The 26,172-nt window shown below is 38.6% G+C and overlaps 1 protein-coding gene across 7 annotated transcripts in view; it reads right to left on the reverse strand.

Moving 5' to 3' along the window:
• SMYD3 (SET and MYND domain containing 3) overlaps window positions 1–26,172 on the reverse strand; it is a 794,127-nt gene that overhangs the window by 758,358 nt on the left and 9,597 nt on the right. Inside the window, exon 1 of one of the 7 annotated variants that reach the window (XM_049112436.1) lies at window positions 2,264–2,432. The exons of the other annotated variants lie outside the window; for them this stretch is intronic. The gene's annotated coding sequence lies outside the window, so the exon portion shown is untranslated. Of the gene's footprint in view, window positions 1–2,263; window positions 2,433–26,172 lie in introns of those variants that run through there. 7 annotated transcript variants of the gene reach the window in all.

Here is a 26,172-nt window from a genome sequence, read left to right on the forward strand (position 1 = left end):
GTTCCATGCAGGAAGCCCGATGCGGAACTTGATACCGGGATCACGCCCTGAGACACTCAATGGCTGAGCCAACCAGGCGCCTCTCTTTTTTTTTTTTTTTAAGATTATTCATTTGAGAGAGAGAGAGAGAGAGAGAGAAAGGAAGAGACAGAGTACGCGTGTGTGCGCGCACGCACAACCATGGGGGAGAGGGGAGATGCAGAGGGAAAGAATCTCAAGTAGACTCCCTACTAAGCATGGAGTCCAACACAGGGCTGGATCTCATAACCCAACACCACAATCTGAGCCAAAACCAAAAGTTGGACGCTCAACTGATTTAGCCACCCAGGTGCCTCCAAGTCTATTATTTTTAATAAGAGAAGTTCAGTTCCTGAGACTCCATGTGAGATTTTTGTCATGTATGTTAAAATACCTTTAACTGAACATTTTATAAAATAAAACAGTAAACATACAAAGAAGTAAAATGCACCTTCAAGAACTCATGAACCAGCTTCAACAATTATCAACATCTTTTTTACCATGTTAAAGTATTTCAAAATCCTTAGCAAGATAAGACTAATAAATTCATGGGAACCATAGCAATCAATCCTCTTTTGCTCCTCCCACTCTACTTTGGGCCTGATAAAATGAAAGCAAATCTCAATGTAATCCAAGTAACCTTGGTCCCACCCTAAGGATCTCTGTATATCTTAGTCTTTAAAATAACCAACAGGGAAACAGTACCATACACACATTATGGATATAATAAACCTGCTGCAGATACCATTCGGTCCATAAGCAATCTCCTTTCTCAGGAGCTCAAAAAACTTCTGTAACTTCTAACTGTTCTTCCATAACATCAAAGCGATCCTCAGTTTGCCATCAGAAGGAATTTTCTGAGACAGGCCCAGGCATACAATCTTTATATGAATGGTCTCACTGAAGGTTGTTGGGTGTAAAGCTATGGTAGTCCTAATCTTCAATGTTACAGATTAGACACTTATTACTCCATAAACTGATTCATCAGGCATCTATATATATCACATACGTATGCATCCACGTGGTACAAGCTGGTATCTTATTTCTTAGATTTTTTTTTCACAGCTACAATGCCTGGTGGACCACTGTACCCCCATTCCTGGCCTACACCAGTAGTAAGTATAAGCCCTCTGCCTCACCTCAGATTAGCAGCCACTCAGAGGTTTAAGTACACGTCCTCCAACACATCAGGAGATAAACAGCTATTCAATCTCAGTCCAGCAACTTCTACACATCTAACAAACACATAACTTTAGCCAATAAAGTTTCTTTTTTTTTTGACACACAAAATAGCTTCCTTTATTGATGTGGAATTAAAACACAGCAAATTATTTTCTAAACAAAAATACTATGGATGATTACAAAACACCAAAAACCCACTGGCATCAAACCAACAACTATCACTGCATCTTAACTTGAAAGCAGTACCTGGCAGATAGCGGACAGCACAGGAGCACAGCTGTTACTGTGCAGTGGGAATCTCAAATACTGACTGTTTAGCCAATAAAGTTAAGGTAACAAGTTCTACATGTTTTATAAACACAGTAACTTAGGATACAGTGAGAAACAAGTATCACTCCAATTTCAGGTCAGGGAAATCAAAGCTGTATACTTCTCAGTAAGGGAAATGTCCCCTAAAAACTTAGAAAACTGCCAGTCTGGGACAAAGAAAAGAAAATATTGTACTATAAACAAGGACGAACCAGGGAACCTCCAAGACTCCTAAGAGTGTATGGCCATATAAGTAGTTTTCCCAAAGAGATCAAACTGTTACCCCAAATTTCAAGTTTATTCTGATTTAGACTGTATGTTCTTATACCACCAAGTTGATCTCCATGCCCCACTCTTGAACCTAAATAAAACCTACCTGTACTTAGAAAGGATTTAGTGTTCACAACAACAAAACTAATTTTCCACTACACCCAGATGACTCTTTTTTAATTTTCCTTTTTAAGTTACCGAAGTTAAGGTAATCAAAGAAGGATTTCCCCCTTGATGATACGTATACCTCAGTTGATGTGCTTTAATATTACACTAAGAATTAAGCTGTTGATAAGTCCTTTAAATCCGGTATTCTCATAAAACATTCACATTAATTCAAGCAAAACATTAAAGAGCATTACATAATGAGTCAGACTAAAATGGCAATGAGAGAAACAACCATTAAAACACCCAGAGCACCAGTTTATCACAAGTTATCATTCACAGAATGAAAATGTTTGAAGACTAACATCAAAATACTTACCTGAGCCCCCAGAAGTACCCTATTCTTCCTCTTAAATACACAACATTTAACAAAGTATTGTTGCAGGCAAATAAAAGACTTCTCTCTCTAAGAATGAAACTTAAGAACTTCTTTGGGAAAAACAGTCACGAAGTTATCTCTACCACTGACCTACAGCTTAAGGGACCACTTATGGAAGTGTGATTATGTAATTCTGTTCTCTAATACAACTGTGACTCTTACATCAGCTTCCCACAAGAACATGGAGCAATTAAAATGGGACAGCACAGAAAGAGATATATTCATACCAACCATTAGCAACTACAGAGAACAGTAATCAGTACCTCTTTCTTTTTCTTTCATCCACCCTGTTATTTGGGGCCTTTCTGATAAAAGGAAAGAAAATTTCAATGCAGTATGAGTAGTTTTATGGTTTAGTCCAAGTAATATTTCATATTTTAATAAGTCTAACATTGGTTTTTCACTATTTTAACAGATACCGTTCAAAAAAATATCTTAAAGGTACTGAAAACACAAAAATACCTAACTTCAACCTAAATCTCATAACTATTGGACTAGCTATCTATTGCCAGAAAGGGTTTTATGTATCCAATCTTGTGTGTACATATTTTCTAAACTCTGAGAAATATGTTATGATCAATATTATTGCATCACAGAATGTATCATTACTGTTGAATCTAGTAAGTTTCCAACAAGAATGAGAAGTTTAATTGGTAATAAACATCATGGGTTCTGAATTCAGACAGAATTAGCTATATAACTTGATCAGGTGATAGCCTATCTAAATTTGTTTCCTTACCTATAAAATGGGAATAGTAGGGATCCCTGGGTGGCTCAACAGCACCTGCCTTCGGCCCAGGGTGTAATCCTAGAGACCCGAAATCGAGTCCCGTATCGAGCTCCCTGCATGGAGCCTGCTTCTCCCTCTGCCTGTGTCTCTGCCTGTGTGTCTCTCTCTGTCTCTCATGAATAAATGAATAAAATCTTTTTTAAAAATTAATTAATTAGTTAATTAATTAATTAATTAAAAATAAATAAAATGGGAATAGTAGAAATATCTATAGAAACGTCAAGAGATTTTGCAAGATTATATGAGATAATGCACATGAAAGCCCTTGGCATCGTGCCTGACACATGACAAGTATTCTGTGTTCTCATCATCCTCTATACTGATTACTATCACAATAAACAATATCTCAGGCATTGTATTGATATTAAATACTTTTTTTGAGTATTAAATACTTTATCATAGGTTTTACAATTTATTCCCTTCAGCAACAGTCTATAGTAGGTGGTTTTATTATTTATATACTTATTAATTATATTATTTATATGTCTATTATTATTATCCTCATTTTACCACTGAATAAACTAGGTTCAGCTAGCTATTATGGTAGGTGGTTTTATTATTTATATATTTATTATTATTACTATGTATTATTAATATACATATTATTCATATATTTATTATTATTGTCCTCATTTTACCACTGAGTAAACTAGGTTCAGCTAGCAATTTTCCATGTTCATATAATCAATAAATGGCATAACTAGAATCTGAACCAAAATCTAACTGACAACAAAGCTCCTTAAAAGATATGACATAAGTATTAACAGGTTCAAATTCCTCTAGAATAAGTAACAGCAGATTCATTACCCAAAAGATGTTACAGGTGATATTCATACAAATAACTACATTAACTTCGGAGTGTTTTATCCAAAAAAAGAAGCCAAAACTAAATTCCAACTCTAGATTTATAAATCTTCCATTTCTAAAAACAATTTCAGGAATGAAGGTGATAATTACAATACATCACATTTACGTAATGCTTTGATACAGTAACTAATTTGATTTTTCACTACATTCCCATGTGTATCATCAGTAGGAATTATCACCTCCATGTTGTAAATAAGGAAAAGGAAAAGTCACAAATCTGATTAAAAAAATGGACAAAGGACTCAGGCCTAAGTTTTCTGCTCCAATACAGAGCTATTTTTCACTATATCATGTAGACAAATAGATGGATAAATACTAATTAAAAACTAATCTCAGGGCGCCAGATGGTTCAGTCAGTTAAGCATCTGCCTTGGGCTCAGGTCATGATCTCAGGGTCCTGAGATCCAGGCCCGCTTAGGGCTCCCTGCTCAGCGGGGTGTCTGCTTTTGCCTCTGCCCGTCCCCCTGCTTGTGCTCTCTCACTCCCTCTCACGCTCTCTGACTCTAGTAAATAAACAAAATCTTTTAAAAAATTAAAAAATAAGGGATGCCTGGGTGGCTCAGCGGTTGAGCATCTGCCTTCGGCTCAGGACATGGTCCTGGAGTTCTGGGATCGAGTCCTGTATCAGGCTCCTGCATGGAGCCTGCTTCTCCTCCTTCTGCCTATGTCTCTGCCTCTCTCTGTGTCTCTCGTGAATAAATAAATAAAAATATTTAAAAAAAAATAAAAATAAAAATAATCTCAAAAAAAGGTAATCTCCCCCCCAAGAAAAAAAGGTCACACATCCTCATTTTCATCAATGATCACAGCCTTAGAGACAAAGCAATGCTGCAATTCTCCAAACTATAACATTTAAAGAAAGGAGAACAGATTTAGAGGAGTATACAGCATAACACTATTTAAAACGGATGGCTACTGGACCTGTAAGGAAGACAGGGGATCAATCAGTACCCAAGATAACAAAATAAATAAAATTATCCACTTGTACTAATAGAAAAATGAAGGAAATATGGCTTACAACTGTATTGACAGATTCAATTTACATTAGGGAAGAACAGTCAGAATTGGTATATATTGGTGGCAGTGCAAAACAGTTCCTGCATCCAGAGCTTCCAAGGATGATAGAAAAATATTTAATAAGTATTGTTCAAATAACTAATTAAAATACAATGTAGTAAGTGAGATAAAAGATATAAGCTATGGGCAGCCGGGTGACTCAGCGGTTTAGCATCGCTTTCAGCTGAGGGCCTGATCCTGGAGACCCGGGATTGAGTCCCAGGTCAGGCTCCCTGCAGGTGAGTGACGGGCATTGTTTTGAGAGGTCCTATCCTGGTACTTTCATTTGTTCTTTCATCTAATCCTGTGAAACCATGAGGAAGATAGTATCCTTGTTTCATGAATGAGGAAACAGAAGCCCAGGGATTAAGATGGTGAAGATTAAACAACTAAAGAGAAAGAAAAGGAACCGAAGAGAAATTTCCTTTATCAGACAGCAGTTTTAGAGGAACTAGATGAGGCCAGCATCCTAAAAATCATTTAAAAAAAATAAAAATAACAGTAGATCAGAGAGTTTATCTTCTGTCACTCAAAGATACAGAGAAAAGGCCAATATGAAAAATTACAGGGCAGCCCGGGTGGCTCAGCAGTTTAGCGCCGCCTTCAGCCCAGGGTGTGATCCTGGAGAGCCAGGATCAAGTCCCATGTCGGGCTCCCTGCATGGAGCCTGCTTCTCCCTCTGCCTGTGTCTCTGCCTCTCTCTCTCTCTCTCTCTCTCTCTCCCTTTCTCATGAATAAATAAATAAAATCTTAAAAAAAAAGAAAAATTACAAATAACTGTTTAAATAACATTTAAAATACAACTCACCTCTGTGTGTGGTTGGCTGTATGTGGGCAGAGAATAAAAGCACACTGGTATGAACTTATCTATGCTTGAAACCGACAATCTTTGAGCTTTAAGGCATTTTTAATAGGTGAATTAAATACTCATCTATAAATATTTATTTTGATATAAATGTTTAGGTAACCACATGGAATTACCATTTTGATACCAAGAATTCAGCCTGTGGCCCAAACTCTCCTAACCAGTAGTAAGTATAAACTGACCAAGAGTAGTAATTAAAGGAATGAGAAAGTTTCAGAAAGTATCAGGAACATATCTCACATGTAGTCTGTAAACACAGTGCTCTGGGAGATCCCTGGGTGGTGCAGCGGTTTAGCGCCTGCCTTTGGCCCAGGGCGCGATCCTGGAGACCCGGGATCGAATCCCACGTCGGGCTCCCGGTGCATGGAGCCTGCTTCTTTCTCTGCCTATGTCTCTGCCTTTCTCTCTCTCTCTCTGTGACTATCATAAAAAAAAAAACACAGTGCTCTGATAATCCTGCAAATCTCAGTCACAAAGATATTTATTGGTCTGCATGTACGCTCAACACTGTGCTAGGCTCTGGAAACACATAGAAAAATAAGACTAGGTCCCTGTCCTCAAGGAAGCTAAAACCAGAAGGGAAATAACTGACAAAACCTAATAATAAACAAATGAGGGACACCTAGGTGGCTCAGCAGTTGAGCATCTGCCTTCAGCTCAGGTTGTGATTCCAGGGTCGGGGATCGAGTGTCCCACATTGGGCTTCTTGCAGGGAGCCTGTATCTCCCTCTGCCTATGTCTCTTCCTCTCTGTGTGTGTCTCTCATGAATAAATAAATAAAATCTTAAAAAAAAAAAAAAAAAAATGAAGAGCTAAATTATGTAATATTACCTAATGCCACAAATCAATGAAGGAAATCAATGACAAGTAAAACAAAAAAAGAACATTCATGAAGTATGAGTATCCATTATATACCAAATACTTTCACTTTTGTTACTTCTTTTAATTTTAAGAATAACCCTAAGAGACAGGGTTCAAGATGAAGAAAATCAAGTTCAGAGGCGTCTGAGTGGCTCAGTTGGTTACACAACCAACTCTTGGTTTCTGCTCAGATCATGATTTCAGATTTGTGAGATTGAGCCCCTCGACGGGTTCCTCAAGGAGTGTGGCATGTGTCTGCCATTCTCTCAATCCCTCCTGCCTCTGCCTCTCCTCTTCCCCCTGCTCTCTAATAAATAAATCTATTAAAAAAAAAAAAAAAAAGATGAAGAAAACCAAGTTCAGAGCAGTTAGGCAGCTTGGCCCAACTCACAAAATGAGCAGAAATAACACAAGGAAAGGACCAAAGAGGGGAGTCAGGGTTGGCCAGAGTCAGGCCAAACTAGAAAGAACCATTATTCACATTTGATGAGATGAGCCAGTTGGTAAAGGGATATTTAAGGAAGACTAAACAGTACTTCACAAAGCAGACAGAAGTAGGGAAGATTTATACCAAGATGGTATAAGCCCTTTCTTAGGGCCCTAGGAATGAGCTGTTCTGACCTGCCAGAGCTGGCCTGGCATTATAGCTATGCTCCGCTGCTGCCAGGCACTGTCACTCACAGGCACTGCCATCCTCCTGATGACTACAAATGATTTCACAGAGCATCAATGTCAGACAAAACCACTCTTTGGCCAGGATGGATCAAGACAAAAACAGGACCTCTCTGGAATCATGTCTGAACATGGACAAAATGTGAACATTGTCCAAGCCACAAAAATGATCTCCCAATCTGGTGACTACAAGTGATAGCTACTGCTTTACCAATCACAGCTGTAGCCTCATTTCACTCCTGTCTTCTAGTAGGATTTATTAAGATCCTCAATAATGGAATTACACCCACTTCGTGATGGCATCCAATCCAGAGTGAGATCCTACTTCCTTGATCCCTCCCCCAAATCACCTCACAAGCCAAATCCTGTAATAAATCCCTTCTAATATCCTCTAAAATACCCCCATAATTCCCCACAGTTAATAAACCCAACTTTGTTCAACTACAACTATGTTCCTGGTATTCCTGGCTGGACAGCAATGACAGAGATGGAAGCCTCTACCCTAGGCTGCTAGCAGTGGGAATGGAGCAAAGAACGAGACATTTCCAAGAAAGAATGAAAAGAACTAGTAAGAGATTACAAAAGAGGGGAAAAAAAGGTTGACTCCTGCACCACTTGGGCGGAGAATAGAGACATCAGACTAAAACATCATGAACTTAGTTAGAGTAGACCTGGTTGAATTAGCTCATTTTTTACACATAAAGGAAGATTTTTAAAAGATAAAGACAGAAAAATACCTGGAAGATAATTTAGAGATTAAAAAATAATGATGTGTATGGGTCCCACCTACAAAGATTCTGGTTTAATAGATCTTGAGGGTATCCTGGGCATCAGGATTTTAAAAAGCTCCTCAGGTAATTAAGTCAGCCAGAGTTGAGAATCATTATCTTAGAGAACATCAATGGCTCAGGGCTGGGAGGCAGAAGGAAACACAATGGTAAGAATGAAAAGAGACCTAAGGAACTATCCAGCAAAAATCAGAAATGAAAATATTGGCTTGAAGACTGAACAGAATTCCCAGGTACGGTGAGAACAATGAAAATGTTAAGAGTCTGCATTTAACAAACGACAAACAAACCAGACAGGTTTCAATGACTGGCAAACATGGTCAACTGGTAAAGAGCATTCAGCTTTAGCAAAATCTACACGTGGAAGATTTTAAATCCTCTGAGGCTGCCTGTGGAACAAACTACACATACTACCACAGATAGGTAATCACAGACAACTGTTTTAATAGTGTACAAATTAACGTGCATTACCACCACCACCACCACCACCACCACCACCACCACCGGGACTTTTCCAGTGGTGGTCCCACACTACCATCTAGTGGTCAAGATGGCATGGACTGATTTGAACTAGAAGCGATTTCTAGCGGGCTGTGAATTCAGCTGGTTACAAGAGAGGTGGTAAAGAGCCTAAATTCAAGGGTTTAACCCTAATGTTTTCCTCTAGAGCAGAAGATAGCCTTGAGGTACAGGGTGGTTCCTTTGGATGGTGATGAAAACGTTCTAAAATTGTGGTAATGGCTGCATAACATTTTATTGGGGTTTATGATTTTATCTATTTATTTGACAGAGAGCACACAAGCAGGGGGAGCAGCAGGCAGAGGCAGAGGGAGAAGCAGGCTCCCTGCTGAGCAGAGAACCAGATATGGGGCTCGATCCCAGGGCCCTGAAATCATGACCTGAGCTAAAAGCAGACGCTTCAACCAACTGACCCACCCAGGTGCCCCAGCTGCATAACATTTTGATGTACTTAATGCCTGAGTGATACATTTAAAAATGGATAAATAGCAAATTTTATGTTATTTTGTGTAACTTCGAGTGAGTGATCGGCATGATATATGAATTATATCTCAATATAACTGTTCCAAAAAAAGAGAAAGAGGAAATACAGATATGTTTCAAGAACTCTAGAAAAGGTTAACAAGGATGCCAGGAATCAATCAGTCCCTTCATTTCAAGCACACTTTGAAAACAGGTAAAACTGAGGCTAAACAGATGAAATTACCCTACTCACCAAGACAGTAAAAACTAGGCCAAAAAAAGGGGGAAATACTGACTGAATTAAAAGCTTGCTCTGGCTCCCAATCCTGAGACCTGATTTTCCTTCAGCTGGGTCCTGACCAGTGCCTATCTCTGGCTGTGCAACTTGCTACTTGGAGATTTCACCCATACCTATGACTTCAAACAGCGGTAGTATCATCATTATACCAACAATTTGAGCTCAAAACCCTACACTCATCCTTCACTCCTTCCTCACCTCATAATCATTCAATGAATTGGATCAACTCTTCTCTCAAAGGACCCATCTTCTTTTTTGGGCTACCACCACCTCCTAACTCAGGCCTTCATTCTTCATACCCAGAATAAAGCAAATTTTTTCTTAACTGGAATCCTCATCTTCAGTCTTTCTGCATCTTTCCTCTCACGCACGTTCACAAAATCAGTACTGCTACACTAATCTTCTAGAATTCTGTGCACTTCGTACTGCTACTCAAAAATCTCTATGGGTTCAAAAAAAAAATCTCTATGGGCTCCTCAATGCCTACAAAACAAAGTTCACATTCTTTTTATAGATTTTTATTTATTTATTTGAGAGAGAAAGAGCAGGAGCAGGAGGAGAGGCAGAGGGAGAAGCAGACTCTCCACTGAGCAGGGAGCCCCACACGGGGCTCAATCCCAGGACCCGGAGATCATGACCTGAGCCAAAGGCAGACACTTCACCAACTGAGCTGCCCAAGCACCACTGAAGTTCACATTCTTTAGCCTGATCATCAGGCCTCTGTATTCCACAATCTATTCCAACCTTATCCCCTATAACCTCCTATACAAATGACACTCCAATACAGTCAAATGGTCTACCAAAGAATCTATATGCATTTCCCCCTTAGCTACCACCTAGAGTCATTACCTGTGCCACTGATTTTCACTACTATCCTGTTTGGTTTTTTTTTTTCTTTCCCAAAGGTTCACAACTCAGGTTATGCATCAGCCTCACCTGTAGAGTTTAAAGACATGGTCCAAAAATCTGGATATTTTTCAAAATTTTGCAAGTAAATTATTTAACAAAAAGTAAAACCCAACTGATTGATAGACCACCTTCTGTAAGGTGGTTATGTTTTCAGCACCTAAAGTATCTAAATATTATTCATTAAAAAACTTAAAATTAAAAAAAAAACTTAAAATTAAATTGCCCAGGGAAACCTTTACCTAAATATCTAAGCATTCTTTTCTTGATCACCTGTATAATAAATCTTTCCAATTAACATCTACTTCCTAATGAAAGGTAAACAGGGTAACTGAAAAATGCTAGTAAGAATTAAATTTTGATATATTCATCAAATTTATTTGTGAGAAACATAACCAATTCCAATTAAAAATTCAATTTAAGGGATCCCTGGGTGGCGCAGCAGTTTAGCACCTGCCTTTGGCCCAGGGCACAATCCTGGAGACCCGGGATCGAATCCCACGTCGGGCTCCCGGTGCATGGAGCCTGCTTCTCCCTCTGCCTATGTCTCTGCCTCTCTCTCTCTCTGTGTGTGACTATCATAAATAAATTTAAAAAATTTTTTTAAATTCAATTTAATACGTTCTTGCCTTATATATGACAATCATTTAAATATGAACAGAACGTGCTAATATGAATGTCCAGTTTGAAATTCAACATGCAGAATTATTTATGGATACCCTGAGTAGCCTGAATGAACCCAGCTGTGGCAATTTCACCTTAGCCCTTGAATATAAAGAAGGGAGTCAATTAATATGAAAATGAAAGATAGTCATTGTCAAACCAGACTGCACATTATAATAACCTGGGGAGCTTTTAAAATTTCCACGTTCAAGTACACTCTAAACCAATTAAATCAGATCTCTAGGGTGGGAACCATGCACCAGTATTTTTTAACGCTCCCCAGGTGCTTCCAATGTGTAGCCAATGTTGAGAACCAATGAATCAGGAGAATCTCTCCCAGGTTCTAAAAATCTAAAGATCAGAACTATGCACAAAGAGGAAAAAAATTCCCAGAAAGCATGGAGTATTTCATAAGTAAGCTTCTTTCTCTTAAGTTATAAATGATTTCTATGTATTAAGGATATGTGCCTTTTTATTTTGCAAATATTTTCCTTAGTTTCTTGATTTCTCAGTTATAAATCAGTTCTTTGACAAACAGATGTTTGTTTGTTTTTTATTTTTGTGGTCAAATCTATTGCTCAAACTAACTCCCCCCACCCCTTATTTTTTCTTGAGGAGCCTGCTTCTCTGTCAGCCTGTGTCTCTGCCTCTCTCTGTGTCTCTCATGAATAAAAAAATAAAATCTTTATAAAAAAAATTTTTGCCTCAAAGACTAACAACAAAACCAAAACAATTTAAAAAAACAGCTCATGCTCTCTGGCTCTCAAATAAATAAAATCTTTTTAAAAATCAGTATTAACCAAGAAATATACTCTTAAGTGTTTAAAATTACAAATAGGTCATGTATGAAATAAAATGGTAGCAAGTCAACTTTTAAAATGATATTTTATTTTACTGTAAACAAGTAAATAACTTTGTTAAATTGGTTGATTGATTGATTGGCTCCACATCCAGCACAGAGCCCAAAGCAGGGCTCAAAATCACAAGACCTGAGTGGAAATCAAGAATCTGATGCTTAGGGCACCTGGGTGGCTCAGTGGTTGAGTGCCTGCCTTTGGCTCAGGTAGTGATCCAGGGGTCCTGGGATCCAGTCCCAAATTGGGCTCCCCCATGGGGAGCCTGCTTCTCCCTCTGCCTATGTCTCTGCCTCTCTGTCTCTCTCTCTCTCCTCTCTCTCTCTCTCTCTGACTCTCATGAATAAATAAGTAATTTTTTTTAATCTGATGCTTAACCAACTATGCTACCCAGGGCCTCCTCCCACCCCATTTTTACTTTTAAAATAAACTAAGATGTTTACCACATGCGTTATGTGATAACCTTTTCAGGAACTGTTCAGAAATATAGCTGTGTTGTGGGGGAAGCAACCATTTGAGTTCTAAGATTAAAACAAGACAGAATAGACAAGGTTATTCCACACAATCACATTTATTATTTTCATACTAGCAAGTAAAAATTACAGCAAAATCTGAGGGGGGTTTTCATCGCACAAAATATTTTGTAGTAATAAATCCGATTGTAAATATAGATCAATAGGCACAATTCTCTCCTAGATCATCACAAATTTAATTGACTACTAGTGTCATACATGAGTTTTTGCTTTTAAAGTGAATAACATGGTCATTATTAATAAGGCACTATTATAATAAATTTGCCCAATATTTTTTCATTATGGTGAATTTTCTATAGTCATTTATGACAAAACTGTTTTTCTGTATCATATTCAAAGTAAAAGCTATGGTAAATATCAGAGGTTGAGAACAGTTTGGAAAGGACATTCATGAAGATGCTTACTCAGGGATATTAAGTTTCAATAGCTGAAAAGTCACTACACTGAAAAATGCCTGTATGCTTTTAACCCCATTGTCCACCAGAGGGAGCATCACACCTAATTTCAAGTCTAAATAGGGAACTCCCAGATGGAAAGGAGAAATCATCTAAAACTTGCTCCACAAAAATTTCAGATGTAGCATATACAGAATTAAATATGAAACCAAATCATAGCATCCAAAAAATTCAAATGAAATATTTATCAAGTAACTAGACTGCTGAGAACTTTAGTACTTAGAGAAATCCATTCATGTTTAATGTAAATACACAAGTTACACAGACACCCTGAAATTATACACAGCAAAATATGTTGATTCAATAAGTCTGTGGTGCACCACAAAACTCTGCGATGCGAACAAGTTCCCATTGATAATGATGCTCCTGATCCATAGAACACATGTGGTATAGCAAGAACTGATGACAATGTAAACTGAATTTCCAAACTCACAAATTTTAACTCTTACGTAAAATTAGGAAACCGATTGGTAAGTAGTGGAACCCTAAATTTGGGACACAAACTCATGAAACTTGATGCCTTGAGCTCCTAAGCTCTGTTGAATTCCCTTTCCCAGGAAAAACACTTGACAACGGTCTCCCTTTGCCTGAATAACCTGCAATGGTCTCCCCCTATGGTAAGTGCCCTGTGAAGGACCACTGACCTCCTATGGAACTACCTTCACCATCTCTCAGTGCTTTAGATCTATGAACAGACTCAAGTCCCAGGAGACCCCAAAGGATAAAGCTAAAAACAACCCACTAGTACACCTGTGTGGCTCAGTCAGTTAAGCATCTCTTGATGACAGCTCAGGTCATGATCTCAGGGTTGTGAGATTGAGCCCACATCAGGCTCCACCCTCAGCAGGGAATCTGCCTGATAATCTTCCCTCTACCTCTGCTCCCCAACCCCCACTTGTGCATGTGCTCTAATAAATAAATCTTAAAAAAAAAAAAAAAAGTGCAGGGTGCCTGAGTGGCTTGGTTGGTTAAGCATCTGCCTTCAGTTCAGGTCACGATCTCAGTCTTGGGACAAAGCATGCATTGGGCTCCCTGTTCTTGTGGAGTCTGCCTCTCCCTCTCCCTTTGCCCCTCCCCCCTGCTCCTGCCTGTTCTCTGAGGTAAATGAAAAAAATCTTTTTAAAAACGGGGGGGGGGGGGGGGGGGGGGGCAACCCATTAGGAGATTCATTACACACAAAAGAATTGCAAGATTCTGCCAATTTATATCCACAAAAACTTGAGGAACACATATGGGAAAAGATCCTAAGAGTGTTGAAGTGTTGGATTGAGGTGGAAGATAATGCTAGATTAAGCTGAATTTATTGCTATGGTGCCCTAAGCAGAAATTGTGGATTCAACAGGTTGGCTCAAGCATGGGGAATTACGAAGAGTGTGCTTGGTTGGTTTACTGAAAGCTGGTCCTAAATAAAGGTGAAATGACATAACTTCTTTGGGTACTGAAATCTTCCTGATGGCCTAAGGAGGTCAGAATGCTGAGTGGACTTAACATGTAAGACGTGCTTACCCTTAACCATGTCCCTGGGAGGATCCAGAAAACATTCCATTCACCAAGCTAAGAGAAATATATTCGTGAGAGGAACCCTGAACCCCTTTAAAAGCTTGGTGATAAAAAAAAATAATAATAAAATAAACAAAATAATAAAAAAATAAAATAAAATAAATAAAATAAAATAAAATAAATAAATAAAATAAAATAAAATAAAATAAAATAAAATAAAATAAAATAAATCTTGGTGATAGCTAGCCTTCATAGACCAGGAATAAAAATGGTAACTCCTGCCATCAACCTGAGCTCCCTAAATTGAGCAGGAAATGATGGGATCCTATGGTAGCAGGGACCAAGGGCAGTATTTCATCACCAAAGACAAGGTGGGAATGAATACCATAATGGCAGCCAAAACAGTACCCAGAAAGCGTTGAACTGCAGAGATCTCTGACACGAAGAAATCGGTGTCTCTAGAACTGAAATAGATGAGTAAACTAATAAAGTCTTGATTAGTGTAGGTGGAAAAATGCTAAATCTAGTAAACAGAAGTATGACTTAAATCACCCAAAAAATTAAGTTGTGACCCCTCTACCAACTCCCAAATTTGAGACATTTCCCAGACCGGGAGTCTCTGGAATTAAGGGAAGGTAAAATCTCCTTAAAGAATTCTACCACAAAAAAAAAAAAAAAAAAAAGAATTCTACCACAGAGCCAAATATGGATACTGTACATTTTCCACTAGGTTTCCCAAGAGAGATCAACAGCCACTTAATAAGGATGATTTTGTACTGGGGAAGAGGACATAACCAGACTTTGGGAGGTTTACTGGACACTCAAAGTACCATTTTGGGCCAAACTTTCAGGAATAGCAGCTTATAGGAAGTCAGAGGATCAATACAAATTGGGCTCAGATTTATCTCATAGTGGGTGCAACAGATCCTAAATCCACCTTGTATTAGATTCTCCAGTTTCAGAATACAGTTGGAACAAATATCCTTAACTATCAGAATTCCTTCTCTTGCGGTGCCTGGGTGGTTCAGTCAGTTGGGCATCCGACTTGATTTCAGCTCAGGTCATGATCTCAGGGTAGTGAGATGGAGCACAACCTCTGGACTCCACGCTCAAGGTGGAGTCTGCTTGGGATTCTCTCTCTCCCCCTCCCATTCTGCCCCTCCCATCACTTGCATGCACTCTCACTCTAAAATAAATAAATAAATAAATAAATAAATAATAATAAATAAATAGATAAATAAATAAATAAAATGAATAAAATAAATATTTTAAATAATATTTTATAATTATTTTATAAATTTTATAATATCTCTAAAATAAATATGAGCACCTTGGGTTGCTCAGTTAAGTGTCTGACTCTTTTTTTTTTTTTTAATGATAGTCACACAGAGAGAGAGAGAGAGAAAGAGAGAGGCAGAGACACACGCAGAGGGAGAAGCAGGCTCCATGCACCGGGAGCCCGACGTGGGACTCGATCCCAGGTATCAGGATTGCACCCTGGGCCAAAGGCAGGCGCCAAACTGCTGCACCACCCAGGGATCCCAAGTGTCTGACTCTTGATTTTGGCTCAGGTCATGATCTCAGAGTCATGGGATCAAGCCCCACAGTACTGAGGCTCAGTACTCAGCATGAAGTCTGCTTGAAATTCTCTCTCTCTAAAATAAATAAATAAATTTTTAAAAATAAATAAAATCTTTTCAAAAATTCCCCTCTTACTCCCTTACCTATACAATAATGACTAGTATGGTATAAAAGTCCATGTGAAAGCCATTAGAACTGCCTTTACTTACCTAAACAGTAAACCAAAACCAATACTGCATTTCTGGAGGACTTAATGCAACCATCAATGATGTGAGAGATGCAAAGGTGGTGATTGCCTCCCACAACTTCATTTAACTTGTTGGCCAATGTAGTAGACAGATGGATCTTGGAGAATGACAGTGTGTTTTCAGTTGTGCGCAGGACAGTTAGGTGAATGAACTTGCTGTTGTCAACCAGGAATGGTTAAGGATGGTTAAACAGATATGCATGTTTGACAGGGGATGAATGAACTGTGTGGCAGCTTCCGTAGTATATTGACATAGCAAGCTGGAAGTACAATTCCCAAAATTTCCTCTCTGTGTGACTCTAGGTTAAGGTTGTCCAAAAAAGATGTGTGAGATTTATAATGCAGAAGTGAAGCAACCATCATCTTCTGTAGGGTGTAGGGTTTGTGTAGGGTACCATGTACTGTTGCAGCTTGTGTACACTATCACTACCTAATGACTTGCCTTGTTGGTCTGGGACACAGCCAGGCCCTCTGCTCCTCCATCTCCCATGGTATCTCTTCCTGAACCTTCTCCAAGTTGTGGGGCTCAGTACATGAACAGTTCTGTGACAGAGCATTAGCAGTTTCTGCAGACCGTCAGCGTCACTGAGGGGGAGGCAGTAACACATACACACAGGTTTCAAGTTGTCATCAATAGTTCCAGCTGGATTGCCATGTGTTTTTTGCGTCCCCCAAGTTGACATCCGGCTTCTTTCTGCCAGCTCCACCTGACTTTTTAGGGCCACCACAATTCAGAGGCAACAACATTTTTACCAGTTCCCACAATTATATAAGGTCTAACCTCTGTAATCCTTATTCCTTGGCCATTCAGTGATTCTGCTTCTCCAATAAAACCCTAAATTGATATAACCCCTTTCTAGAAAAACTGATCAGTCTGCGAGTCCTGACAGCTGGGAGACACCAAATGACCAAATATATAGACACCCATTGGGCAAGAATCTGAACACCCAGAGTTTTTTCAACCTAAAACTTTTCAGTGCCTCTTTCTTCAATATGACTCATCAAAAATGACCAGACACCTGAAGACAGTTCTCTTATCTTTCCTCTCCTTTTACTTTTATCACAGCAAGTGGGAAACATTCTCAAAAGTAGAGAGAATAGTATAATGAAACCCCACATATTCATCAACCAGCTTCAAAAATTATCAACACATAAATAATCTTATATAACCTCACCAATACCTCCCAAATACATTACTTTTTTTAAATCAACTATATGACTTTAAAGTAAATCCCAGTCTGTCACCTCACTCACCATCTACCTCAAAAAAATAAAAACCTTTGATTGTTTTTGTTTTTTAACTTCTCATTTTGAAATAATTTCAGACTGATAACAAAAATTGCAATAAAGAATAAAGAATTCCATATGTCCTTCACAAGGACATCATATGATGCTTACATCTTAAATAATCAAAGAACAATTACCAAAATCAAAAAATTAACAACTGATTCTAATAATTTCTAATTTTATTGCATTACAATCAGAGAACATACCTGCTATTACTTGAGATTTGTTGAAACTTCCTTTATGGTCTAATATAAGGTACATTTTTTAAGAGTCCATGATTACTCAAGAATATGAAAACTCTGCAAAGTGTATAGTCTTCAACATATCTAATAAATGTATTAATTGCAAAACAAATTAACATTGATTCAGTATTGTTATCTAATCTATAAACCTTATTCATATTCATCAATTGTCCCACTTATGTCCCAATTTTTAATCCAGGGGCATACTTTGCATGCTTTGGTTTTCATGCTCCCTTGATGTCCTTTAATCTGGAATAGCTTCTTCAGTCCATCATTCAACACCTAGATTCATTTACAGGGTACTACTGCGTAGTTAGTGTATACTATCCCTCCATTTGGTATCCTCTGATGTTTCCTCATGATTAAATTAAGGTTACACTTATAATATCTATGCATCAGAGAAGTGATGCCGTGCCCTGCTCAGTGCATATCAGAAGTATATGATGTCAATGTCATATTATTAGTGTTATTAATTCTGATCACCTGGTTAAAGTGATGTCTGCCAAGTTTTTCCACTGTAAAGTTACTATATTTTTTCCCTTGTAATTAAGTATCTAGTAAGGGAACTATTAAAATTCTGTGAATATCTATTTCTTTTTTTTTTTAAGATTTTATTTATTTGAGAAAGTGTGTCAGAGAAAGAAAACTTGAGCAGGGTAAAGGGCAGAGGGAGAAGCAGACTCCCCACTACTCAGGTAGCCCAATGCAGAGTTCGATCCTAGGAGCCTGAGATCATGACCTGACCCAAGGCTAATGCATAACCAACTGAGCACCCCGGTGCCCCTGTAAATATCTATTTTTGATGATACTTTTGCCGACTTAAATGAATTTAAGTATTCATTGACTATTCTTGACCAAAGGTTACAGATTAGATTGAGATAGAATCCAACTCAAACATTCTATCCCATGATTCTATTAGCATCTTAAATTAAGATCTTCACCTTTATTTGGTTAGACTGTTAAAAATTCTGTCTCCTGTCTCTCTCTGTGTCTCTCATGAATAAATAAATAAAACCTTAAAAAAAAATAAATAAAAAGGGCAGCCTTGGTGGCTCAGCGGTTTAGCGCCACCTTCAGCCCAGGGCATGATCCTGGAGACCCGGGATCAAGTCTCACGTCAGGCTCCCTGCATGAAGCCTGCTTCTCCCTCTGCCTGTGTCTCTGCCTCTCTCTCTCTGTCTGTCTTTCATGAATAAATAAATAAAAACTTTTTAAAAATAAACTGTTAAAAATTTTAGACAAGACTAGGGTAGAGGAAATCATTTGCATAAACACTCCACTGATTAAAATTTCACACTAAAAGTTTTATTTTAATGATGCTCTTTACCTAAGCAAGAAAGCCTGAAATATAAGAAGACTTACATATATAAGTTGGTTCTATAGTCTCTCTTAAGTAAATTTATAGCAGCATATTTATAAGTCTAGGAGGAAAAAAATCATGACTCTCCACAGATGATGAAAATGTCTTTGGCAGAATTCAACACGTTCTTAATTAAAAACTCTTAAGAGGGATCCCTGGGTGGCACAGCGGTTTGGCGCCTGCCTTTGGCCCAGGGCGCGATCCTGGAGACCTGGGATCGAATCCCACATCGGGCTCCCGGTGCATGGAGCCTGCTTCTCCCTCTGCCTGTGTCTCTGCGCCTCTCTCTCTCTCTCTGTGACTATCATAAATAAATAAAAATTAAAAAAATAAAATAAATAAAAATAAAAAAATAATAAAAACTCTTAAGAAAACAGAAATGGGTGGACACACTTCCTTAACATGATAAAATCTATGTCCCTCAGTCCTAAATCCAAAATCTTAATAAGTAAGCCCCAGGGAGGCCAGAAAAAATATAAGAATGCTCACTACATCCACTACTATTTAACGTTGTTCTTGAGGTATTTTTCAAGGTATATTTGCCTGAAAAAAATAACAATGAATGACAGGCATAAAAATTGAAAAAGAAACGAGATTACACATCTGAAGATGACATGAGTATTCCCAGATATTAAATTCTCTGTAATTCTCTATAACTAAACAGTGTGATACAAGTACCTGAGTATACAGACAGACCAATGAAACAGGGTAGACTGCCCAGCATTAGAGCCAATTAGTATATGACCTATAATATGAACATTGGTTTTGTCCCACTGATTTGCTCTAATCTTTTTAATAAATGTTAAAAGGACTAGATAGCCATTTGGAAAAAGATAAAATTAGATCTATACCAGGGTGTCTGCATGGTTCATTCAGTTAAGCATCCAACTTGATTTCAGCTCAGGTTGTGATGTCAGGGTCATGAGCCTGAGCCCCACATCCAGTTTTATGCTGGGCATGGAGCCTATATAAGATTCTCTCTCCCTCTCCCTCTGCCCCTCCACCCTCACTCCCTCTCTCTCTAAAAAAAAAAAACAGGGATCCCTGGGTGGTGCAGCGGTTTGGCGCCTGCCTTTGGCCCAGGGTGCAATCCTGAGACCTGGGATCGAATCCCACATCGGGCTCCCGGTGCATGGAGCCTGCTTCTTCCTCTGCCTGTGTCTCTGCCTCTCTCTCTCTCTCTGTGACTATCATAAATAAATAAATTTAAAAAAAATAAAAAATAAAAAAAAAACAAAACAAAAAAATCAGATCCATACTTTATACCACACATAAATTCTAAATGAATCAGAGATCTAAATGTAAAGACGTGGGAACCCTGGGTGGCTCAGGCGGTTTAGCGCCTGCCTTCAGCCTAGGGTGTGATCCTGGAGACCCGGGATCAAGTCCCACGTCAGGCTCCCCGCATGGAGCCTGCTTCTGCCTATGTCTCTGCCTCTCTCTCTGTGTCTGTCATGAATAAATAAATAAAATCTTTAAATAAATAGATAGATAGATAGATAGATAGATAGATAGATAGATAGATGATAGATAAATAAATGTAAAGACAAAGTATACAAGTTCTTGGGGTGCCTGAGTGACTCAGTTGGTTAAGTGCCTGACTCATGATTTCAGCTCAGGTCAAGAACTCAGGGTTGTGAGACCAAGGGACAGGCTCTGAGATCAGCAGGGAGTCAGCTTAAGTGTCTCTCTCCCCCTCTGCTCCTCCCTCACACCACAGGTACAAGAGCAAGCACATGTTCTATCAATAAAATAAAATAAGATAAAAAATATACAAGTTCTAAAAGAAAGCATGGATGAATTACTCTATCATAATCAAAGTTAAATAACAACCAAAGAGAAAATATTTCCAGTATTTATCACAGATAAAAGACTAGGGACACCTGGGTGGCTCAGCAGTTGAGCATCTGCCTTTGGCTCAGGGCATGATCCCAGTCCAGGGATTGAGTCCCACAAGGGGCTCCATGTGAAGAGCCTGCTTCTCCCTTACCTATGTCTCTGCCTCTCTCTCTCTGTGTCTCTTATGAATAAATAGAAAATCTGTAAAAAAAAAAAAAAAAAAAAAAAAGATAAAAGACTAATACTGCTAATGCACAAAAAATGTTTAAAATTTAAATAGGAAGAAAAAGACCAAAAATCCGATAAATGGTCAAAATATATATACAATTCACAAAAATATATAAATATGGCATTTACACATATGAAAAAGTATTTAACAGGGGCACATGGTTGGCTCAGTTGGTAGAAGATACAATTTGATCTCAGATACAACTGAACTCTCATGAGTTCAAGCCCCATGTTGGGCATAGAGCTAGCTTAAAACATAAAGTAGAAAAATAAATAAATAAAAAGATGTTTAATTTACTAATAATATAACTAAAATGCAATTTAAAGCTATACTAAGATACCACCTCTCATCCATCACATTGATAAAAATTCAAAAGCTTAACAATACACTGAGTCTACAACGCTGAGGGAAACAAGCACTCTTATACACCACTAGTAGAGATGTAAAAAGGTACCACTCCACAGGGATAATGACACTGGCTTAGCATTACCATTTCCAGGAATTTACCCTGAATATACATCTGCAACAAAACACAAGTACATAAGGGCAGGTTATTTTTTTTTTAATTTTTTATTTATTTATGATAGGCACACAGTGAGAGAGAGAGAGGCAGAGACATAGGCAGAGGGAGAAGCAGGCTCCATGCACCGGAAGCCCGACGTGGGATTCGATCCCGGGTCTCCAGGATCGCGAAGGGCAGGTTATTCATTACAGTATTGACAATTGCAAAATGCTAGAAATTACATAAATGGCCAAGCGGAGGAAATTAGAAACTATGGTATACACACAAAATAGAGTATTATAGAGCCATAAAAAAGAAAGATTCAGGGTGCCTGAGTGGTTGAGTTGGTTAGACATCTGCTCAGATTGTGATCCCAGGGTCCTGGGAATCAAGTATCATTTTGGGCTCACTCCTCAGTGGGGAGTCTGCTTCTCCCTCTCCCTCTGCCTGCTGCTCTGCCTAATTGTGCTCTGTCAACTAAATAAATAAAATCTTAAAAAAAAGATTCTACAAATATGATATGGAGTCATATCCACTAGATATTGTAAGTGAAGAAAACAAGTGCAAAAGAGCAGATACAGCATGCTACCTTTTGTGTATCAATGGAAAGTAAGAAAACACACATATGTGCTTATCCTTACCAAAAAAAGAGAGAGAGAGAGAAAAGATAAGCCAGAAAATGATGAACACAGCTACCTGTAAAGGGGTGAGGCTGGGGGAATGGGGAACAGTATGAATATGGAAGGAGCTGACGCTTCTCTTTTTTACAGTTACAGTTTGGAAGCATGTGAATATTCTACATATTTAAACTACAAAATTAAATCAACAAGAATGGGGAAGAAAATCTAAAACATATGAACTCAATTGTATTGCCAATTAATACCCAATAAATACACTGAAGGGAAAAATAGAAAGAATACAAAATAAGCACAGTATGTACCTATACACTCTTAGTCTTCAGCAGAGTAGCAGGGAAAGGGACATTGCAAACCAATTCTATACTAATAAGTAGGGACTTTTTTTGTAATATGGAGATGAAGCAATTCTTAAATAATTTTAGATGATATACAGAACTGAATAAATGAGTAAATAAGTTGACGCTCTTAGTAAGACTATAACCAAAGCAGAAGAAATATACAATTATAAAACAAGGAAAGGCAAGAATCCTAAGGAGACAAATCTAACATGAAAGTATTGGTGTGGGAGCACCTGGGTAGTTCAGTCAGTTAAGCATCTCCCTTCAGCTCAGGTCATGATCCTGGGGTCCTGGGATTGAGCCTGCTCAGCAGGGAGCCTGCTTCTCCTTTTCCCTCTACCCCTACTAATGGGCTCTCTCTTGCTCACTGTCTCTCAAATAAAATCTTTAAAAAGTATTGGTGTGAATTCATGATTTCTAAAATATATACATGGGGTAGCCCCCGTGGCTTAGCGGTTTAGCACCGCCTTCTGCCCAGGGCATGATCCTAGAGACCTGGGATTGAGTCCCACATTGGGCTCCCTGCATGGAGCCTGCTTCTCCCTCTGCCTGTGTCTCTGCCTCTCTCTCTCTCTCTCTCTCTCTCTGTGCCTCTAATAAATAAATAAAATCTTAAAAAAAAATAAAATAAAATACATACATGTATGTATGTGTATGCACATTTTCATGAACCTGCATACTTCCTAACTCTACTACAAAGGTCAAAGAGCAAAGACACCACAGTATTAGTGAGCACACCTAGCAACAGAACTTGGTGTCTAATACCATTCCTCACTGAAAAAATCCAGGAATTCTCAGAGAAATACTGATTCCAGGATTAGGATGGGCTAGTTACAGGATGAGCTCAGAACATCTGTTATGCAAGAAAGTAAGGAAATGCTTTAAAAAAAAAAAAAAAAAAAGGCCAGAGGTGGGGGGGAATGCCTGAGTGGCTCAGCAGTTGAGCACCTGCCTTCACATCCACAGTGTGATCCTGGAGTCCTGGGATCGAGTCCCATATCAGGCTCCCTGCATGGAGCCTGCTTTTTCTCTTTGCCTGTGTCTCTGCCTCTGTGTCTCTCGTGAATAAACAAATAAAATCTTTTAAAAAATTAAAAATAAATAAATAAAATAAAAAATAAAAGGCACAGGACAGACAATCCACCTTGAAATCTTTCCTCCTAAAAAATTCTGGGATAATCTGAGCACCGAGAGATAATTACATAACTAGTTATAAGCTACTAAGAAAAATGGTAATTCATGAGTCCAACATCAATAATAAATACACAAATAATGAGGAAGAAGGATGGGCTCTTGCTTATGGTAGAATGCTGAGCTGAATGCTAACTGCTAAGTGTGGGGGTGAACGCTGCAGTTGGAAAAAAAGCATCTCGCAAATATCATACCAAAGATTTAGTCAAGAATCATCCATGGAGGGCAGCCCAGGTGGCTCAGTGGTTTAGCGCTGCCTTCAGCCCAGGGCGTGATCGTGGAGACCCAGGATCAAGTCCCACGTCAGGCTCCCTGAATGGAGCCTGCTTCTCCCTCTGCCTATGTCTCTGCGTTTCCCTCTATCTCTCTCTCTCTCTCTCATGAATAAATAAATAAAACCTTTAAAAAAAATCATCCATGGATTCTAAACCTAGAGGGAAATTTCAATGAACAGCATAGTTCCATGGTCTTAAAATGTCTTCCCACAGATTATTAGTTGGGAGAGGAGAGGACTGTGCACAATGGGAAAACAAGACAACAGCTTGACTGGGTGATCACAACACCACCAATGAAAGGCACCTAAGCACTGTGAATCTCCAAATAAATACAAAGGATACATCAATACACGCAGCAACACAGGTGAGAAAAACATACCCTGAATCTAACCATGAAGAAAAATTAGATAAACCTAAAATGAGGAAAGTTATATTAAAACAGAAAGGAAAGGAAAAGGAAGTCAGTGTTATAGGCAAAGAAAAGTAGAATGTTCCAGATTAAAGAAGCCAGATAATTAAGTACAATATTTGACCCTAGACTGGATCCTGTATTAAATGGGGGACAAAGGGGACCCCGGTGGCTCAGATGGTTAAACATCTGCTTTCGGCTCAGGGTCCTGGTAGAGAGCCCTGCAACGGGCTCCCTGCTCAGTGGAGAGTCTGCTTCTCCCTCTCCCTGTGCCCCTGCCCATGCTAATAAATAAAACCTTTAAAAATAAAAATAAAACAAAAGGGGGGACAAAAATGTTATGAAGAACATTTTTGGGTCACTTGACAGAACTGAAATATAGTAAAGTATTATGGTAATGTTACATTTAATGAACTTGGCATGTATGACTTTACTAATTGTTGGGTATACACATTAAAGTATTTAGGATAAAGGGCCAGGATATATGGAACTTACATATTCGGGAAGAAGAAAGTGTGTATATGTGGATAAAGAGAGGACTTAAGGGAGGACAGAGAGGAGAGCGTGTGTAAATGATGTCAAATATTAATAACTTAATCTGGGTAAAGGGTATCGAATTTTTTTGTCCCCTACTTATTCTTGCAACTTCTCTGTAAATTTGAAGTTATTTCTAAAGTATAAAAAAAATTTAATTATAATGGGAAGAGGTTACTTTTCAACAAAATAGCTAGAGAAGCATGTAACAACTGCAAACACCAAAATCATGGTATGTCTGAAGGTAAAAATAACTCCAGGTTCTGGGGTACCTGGGTGGCTCAGGTCATGATCTCAGGGTCCTGGGATCAAGCCCCACGTCTGGCTCCCTGCTCAGTGGAGAGCCTGTTTCTCCCTCTGCCTCTCCCACCACCCCCCTACTCTGCTCGTACTCTCAAATAAATAAATAAAATATTTAAATAAAAATAACTCCAGGTTCTAATTTCATATATTTTCTGCATACATCATACTAAAACTAAATTGCAGCCTATGATACATGAGTATATTTGTACTTAGGAATAACTTAACACTTGATTATAAATGTGGAGTATCTAGTAGTTCCTTTTCCTCATATTTAGAGCTATTCCAGAATGCCATAATAACCATTTGATAAGTGCTTACTGAGTTCTTACAATGGGCTGTTATGTCATTTAACCCTTTCCTAAATCTTTGCTACTCTTGTGTAGTAATCAGCAAACCAGCAGCTTTAGATTGTTAGAAATGCAGAATCTCACATCCAACCCAGACCTACTGAATCACAATCTACCCTTGAACAAAATCTTCAGGTGATTTATCGACACATTAAAAATCAAGAAAGGGGGATGACTAGGTGGCTCAGCGGTTAAGTATCTGCCTTTGGCTCAGAGTGTGGTCCTGGAGTCCCAGGATCGAGTCCTGCATCCGGCTCCCCGCAGGGAGCCTGCTTCTCCCTCTCCCTATGACCCTGCCTCTCTCTCTGTGTGTCTTTCATGAACAAATAAATAAAATCTTTAAAAATAAAAAATAAAATTTTAAAAATTTCAAGAAGGGCCACTCTGAATGCCTTGACACGTTTATCTCTAGCTCCCACTAACTTTGATGCATGAAGT

This window comes from Canis lupus, chromosome 7 (genome assembly GCF_003254725.2).
Source record: "Canis lupus dingo isolate Sandy chromosome 7, ASM325472v2, whole genome shotgun sequence".
In the NCBI taxonomy this organism is placed as follows: Eukaryota; Metazoa; Chordata; class Mammalia; order Carnivora; family Canidae; genus Canis; species Canis lupus.